This window comes from Rhinatrema bivittatum, chromosome 5, assembly GCF_901001135.1.
Source record: "Rhinatrema bivittatum chromosome 5, aRhiBiv1.1, whole genome shotgun sequence".
In the NCBI taxonomy this organism is placed as follows: domain Eukaryota; kingdom Metazoa; phylum Chordata; class Amphibia; order Gymnophiona; family Rhinatrematidae; genus Rhinatrema; species Rhinatrema bivittatum.
In genome coordinates, this window is record NC_042619.1 from 94,053,969 (window position 1) to 94,060,266 (window position 6,298).

The window sequence follows — 6,298 nt, forward strand, 5'->3', positions numbered from 1 at the left end:
GCTCGGCGCGCACCGGCTATACGGAATTGATAGCCTTGCGCGCGCCGATCCAGGATTTTAGCGGATACGCGCATATCTACTAAAATCCCGCGTACTTTTGCTTGCGCCTGATGCGCCAGCAAAAGTACGCCAAATCGCGCGGTTTGAAAATCTACCCCTAAGTGAACTTAATAGCAGGTAATGGACTTCTCCTCCAAGAACTTATCCAATCCTTTTTTAAACACAGCTATACTAACTGCCCTAACCACATACTCTGGCAACAAATTCCAGAGTTTAATTGTGCGTTGAGTAAAAAAGAACTTTCTCCGATTAGTTTTAAATGTGCCCCATGCTAACTTCATGGAGTGCCCCCTAGTCTTTCTACTATCCGAAAGAGTAAATAACCGATTCACATCTACCCGTTCTAGACCTCTCATGATTTTAAACATCTCTATCATATCCCCCCTAAGCCGTCTCTTCTCCAAGCTGAAAAGTCCTAACCTCTTTAGTCTTTCCTCATAGGGGAGCTGTTCCATTCCCCTTATCATTTTGGTAGCCCTTCTCTGTACCTTCTCCATCGCAATTATATCTTTTTTGAGATGCGGCGACCAGAATTGTACACAGTATTCAAGGTGCGGTCTCACCATGGAGCGATACAGAGGCATTATGACATTTTCCGTTTTATTCACCATTCCCTTTCTAATAATTCCCAACATTCTGTTTGCTTTTTTGACTTCCGCAGCACACTGAACCGACGATTTCAATGTGTTATCCACTATGACGCCTAGATCTCTTTCTTGTGTTGTAGCACCTAATATGGAACCCAACATTGTGTAATTATAGCATGGGTTATTTTTCCCTATATGCATCACCTTGCACTTATCCACATTAAATTTCATCTGCCATTTGGATGCCCAATTTTCCAGTCTCACAAGGTCTTCCTGCAATTTATCACAATCTGCTTGTGATTTAACTACTCTGAACAATTTTGTGTCATCTGCAAATTTGTTTATCTCACTCGTCGTATTTCTTTCCATATCATTTATAAATATACTGAAAAGTAAGGGTCCCAATATAGATCCCTGAGGCACTCCACTGTCCACTCCCTTCCACTGAGAAAATTGTCCATTTAATCCTACTCTCTGTTTCCTGTCTTTCAGCCAGTTTGCAATCCACGAAAGGACATCGCCACCTATCCCATGACTTTTTACTTTTCCTAGAAGCCTCTGATGAGGAACTTTGTCAAACGACTTCTGAAAATTCAAGTATACTACATCTACTGGTTCACCTTTATCCACATGTTTATTAACTCCTTCAAGAAAGTGAAGCAGATTTGTGAGGCAAGACTTGCCCTGGGTAAAGCCATTCTTCTGACACTTTCTTTCTCTCTTCTTAAATGCTCACTCTCCAGCCCAGTCCCTCTTACTCACGCTCAACTATCCAGTCCCCCTCATTTGCTATCTCATACTCTGACCCCCTACCTCACTCGCACCCCAAGCCCCACTTTGCTCACTCTCACCCCTCCATCCTCCCTCACTTGCTATCTCAGCCCTCCTGCTCTCACCACCTAGACCTCCCCTTGCTTACTCTCACCCCCATAAATACCTCTCACTCTTACCCTCTGCCTCTGTTTGCCATCCCACCCCTCCAGCACTTACCCTCAGTCCCTATGCCCATTCTCTCCCTATACATTAGCTCACCAGCATCAGTTTGTACTCTTTTCCCATTCTTTCCCCTCTTCCTAATCTCCCTTTGTTCCTACTCTCCTGGGTGACCCTCCCTGCATCACAACAGACCACAAGATCCATGCTTCCACCAGCAGAAGGAAAGTAACATCAATGCTTTTTACCTTTCACAGATACTACCAAGTTCAGTAGGATTGCTTCAGATTCTCAGCATTGCAGATCTTCCTCATCCCAGGGTTCACAGCACAACTTATAGCCTTCAAATTGCCAGGAACACTGGGATATCCACAGCGATCCCTCGTGCATCCCTAAGAACCAATTCAAGTCCTCCAGGATGGGATTACTCTGTGGCTCTTGGGCAAAGCACAGACTTTCCAACTGGTTCACGTCCAGGTGAAAAACAACAAAGGAACTACAATGCCTTGGATCACAGTGAGGTCCATACTCAAAACATTTGTCCAGCCTACATCCAAAGTGGATGTTAGCCAGGTAAATTTTGCTGTTTACCCTCTGTGATAGCTTGAGCAATAGCAGCTTAGGAAACAGCCAGAAGGAAAAGGAGACAGACTCTGGCTGTTTCCTTATGTGCAACTTTATTTACAGTGAAAGGCAAAAAAGAAAAAGAAAATAATGCAGCTCACCTTGCAATTCTGGTAGCATTCAAACATAGCAGGTCTTCGCAAAGACTTGGTTCTTGCCTGCTCCCTGGGGCATCTCTAACTCTTCTGGGCCTTGATTCCTTACTGTATGGAGTGAAGCCTGCCTTCACCCAGAATCCTTTGCAAGGCTCGTCCTTAAGGAGGACCAGGCCAGATAGTGGTGGCTGGTCCCTTAAGGTGTTCTGAGGGAGTTTTCTGCACACTCATCCCCACCTTCCCACTGACTGGTTAAAGTTTGACTTGCAAATCATTGCTGGCACAAAATGTAACCAGATAAAAAGAGGTGGCATTGGGGGCATTCCAGAGGCATGATTTAATTTTTGCTGGTCAGATCTGACATTCAGTGGGGGACCTGGGTAACTGTCCAGCTAACTTCAGACTGGATATTCAGTGGCACTTCAAACCAGAAAATTTATAGTTTATCATACCTACTCAGCAGGTTTTTGAAAGCAAATCCTGCTAAAGTTAATCAAATAAATTATCAGGATTATTCAGCAGAATAAAGATCATGCTGAATATCCTCAAATAAAATTATCCTGGTTTACGTAGCCTGATAACTTTGAAACCTAATGGGCTGTTTAATTATATTGCTGATAGATTTGAAAGGTAATCTGGGTAGGTATTACTGGATACCTTTAACAGTAACTGGCAACATTCAAATAATATAGCCAGTTAAATGTCTCCCAAAAACATAAAGCAGCTGGCCCAATTCCCCCCCCCCCCCCCCAATCCTGGTGACACTATCAGGCCTTGCACATGATCCCTAGTGGGTCAACAACTGCCCCCTTCTCTGGTTTCTTCAAATAACCTTTCCTCCAGGCTCCATTATCATTCTCCCTCCCCTGCTGTCACCCCTCAACCCCAACTCTTCTGCCCCACCTAGCACCCCCAAAATCCTCCAGGCTACTGATATCATGGTATACTTGTACCACTCCTAGTGGCTTCCAGCAATGCTTTGACAGAGTATTACTGTGACAGGAACACTAGTAGGGGTATGCACATACACTTTTTTTTTCCATTTTGTTTTGCTTTTATTTCATTTTTTTGTTAATTTTGTTTGTGTTTTATTTGATATAAAAAACAAAAAACAATGGCACCTTGGATCAGTAGGCATCATCTTGTTGTATGGCTGACTTTCAAAACAGTGCCAGCCTCAAGATGGCTGCCAACATTGTCTACTATTGCACTGGGGAGGCAGGAGTGACTGGAGATCACTCCTGCTCCAAGAAGATGGCAACATGCGGTAAGAGGCTTGGGAGATCCAGAGAGGGCCTGGGAGTATTTTGTTTTGCTGGAAAGTTTATTTTAAAATAAAAATAACAAACTTTTTTTTTTTATTTAAACACAAAATGACAAGAAACAGGAGATTTTGTTTCCACTGAAATCACATCTTTAGTAATTTTCTAACTGCCTGCATTCGAGCAAAGTGTGTGGGTATTTTTTATCCATGGACTGTACAATAATTTTGTACACATGTATTTTCCCTTGAAAATTATCCAAGGATTGTTACCGCACACATTTACAGCTGCTAATGAGAAAAAATATGCGCATATTTGAAAAGCAAAAGCTTCTAAATGCAAACACATCCTGAAGCTTGCCCCATGGAATGCCTCTTCACGGTGCGGAGGAAAGTACTTCATAAAGGCCTTTCATGTGTAATTTTACATGTATGTAGGCAGCATTTCTAATTTATATGCAATAAATTGAATGTTATGTGCATAAGCAGCTTTGAAAATTAAGCCCATAATGTGTTAGAATTTCCTTTTTGGTGCTTGATATTAACTAGTGGATTTTAAAAGCGCTATGGGTGCCAAAGTCGGAAGATACGTGCGTGACTCGGCTCGGCGTGCACTGCGCAGATTTAAAAAAACGCGCGTATCTGTTGGTACGTGCACAAATTAAAAAGTTCAAAAAAAGGGGTGGGGTGAGGTCAGAGTCTGGGCGGGCCAAGTGTACGTAAGTATTCACACACCCAGGGTTCCCTACTGCGTAACAATCCTTCTGCTTTGGATGGCATGTAAGTAATCAAATAACAGCAGAATTTTAAGGGTCGGGGGAGGCAAGTTAGCTAGGGGTTTTAGGAAGTCCTCTCCTTTACTGGGAGTGAACTGGGAAGTCCTCTCCTTTACTGGGAGTGAACTGGGAACGAACTGTTTTTGCTTTAGCGCGCGTATCTACTAAAATCCCCCCCCCCCACTTACGTGCTTGAGGTGGCATTTGCACGCACATGCGCGCATCAATGGTCGTTTGCAAATGTACGCACAAATAACCAATTTTATAATAGGCGCACGTATACACACATATGTTACAAAATCGCCACACACATGTGCGCACATCTTAAAATTCACCTCTGTGTTTTTTCACTTTCCTAATTAGACCCAGTGTATCACAGGCCTGATGTTCCAAGTACAATGTTTCTGTAGTTGGGACTGTACAGTAGCATACCTCTCAATAAGCACTTAAAGTCAGGACCAAATTTTTCTCCCTCTTCCCAGAGATGATTTTTCTCTTTATTTACAAAGTCTTCCCTATATACAGTTGACAACTCATTCAATGTCATGAAAGTATTTAGAGCAACCCATAAGGATTTAAACACATGCAAAGTCTGCTTATATTAAAACCCTGCTAGTTACTTAAATATAAACTCCCTCCTAACATATCTGCTTCTAAGCTATTCTGTTCAGAGGCTGTCTCTCTTTCTGATAACATTGTAGCCCTTGTTTCTGTCTGCTTGCTTTTTTACCTTTATACTTTTGCTGTCAACTGGCTAATTACTTCTACCTGGCTCCCCAGGCCACATTCCTTAAAAACTACACCTCCCATCAGGCTTTGCCCCAGATTCTTGATCACTCCTCTTTGATTTGATTTCTAGAGATCCCTCTCGTAGTCAGCAGCCAAACATTCATGAAAGGGATGTCTGTTCCTTTACAATGTCAAACCAAATCGCTAATGTCCCAAAAATTTAAGACGGTATACAAGTGTCAATGCACAACATCATATTAGATTCTTTTGGTGAAAGACCTCATACAAGGCATACATTCGCAATGCTAGTTAGCACCAAAGTATACCAACAGTATAATCATGGGTCTGTGATATAATAGTCAACTTTTTTTTTATTTTTTTGCTCGAGTGAGTGCATGGCCCGTTTTAGACCCGTATTTCATTCTGCATGATAGCACTTAACTTAATAGAGTCGAGAAGCGCCAAGAAACATGGTTGTGAGGTCATATCCAAAGCCAAGACCGACACGGACCGCGTTTCGGCTTCACAAGCCTTCTTCAAGGGCTGGAAATCTCTGTGAATACAAAAATTATTTGTGACAGCATTCTAAAAATAATCACCAACTTTAAATCCCTGCGTAACATAGGTACTAACGTGACAGTGCGGTAGTTGCATACTAAAGCTGGTAATGTTTCTCCTCTACCAGAGGGGCCGCTTTCGCGCTCTTTTTCAAGATGTGACAAACCAATCAGACAGAAGGTACACCCAGGAAATGACGTCAGCCGTTGCTAGGTGATTCATAGCCGCTATTCCCGCCCTATATAAGAGTGCTATAGGAGTTTAGTAGAGATGTGAATCGTGTCCTCGATCGTCTTAACGATCGATTTCGGCTGGGAGGGGGAGGGAATCGTATTGTTGCCGTTTGGGTGTTTAAAGTATCGTGAAAATCGTGAAAATCGTGAGCCGGCACACTAAAACCCCCTAAAACCCACCCCGACCCTTTAAATTAAATCCCCCACCCTCCCGAACCCCCCCAAATGCCTTAAATTACCTGGGGGTCCAGCGGCGGTCTGGAACGGCAGCGGTCCGGAACGGCCTCCTGCAATTGAATCGTGTTGTCTTCAGCCGGCGCCATTTTTCAAAATGGCGGTGCAAAATGGCGGCGGCCATAGACCAACACGATTCGACTGCAGGAGGTCGTTCCGGACCCCTGCTGGACTTTTGGCAAGTCTTGTGGGGGTCAGGAGGCCCCCC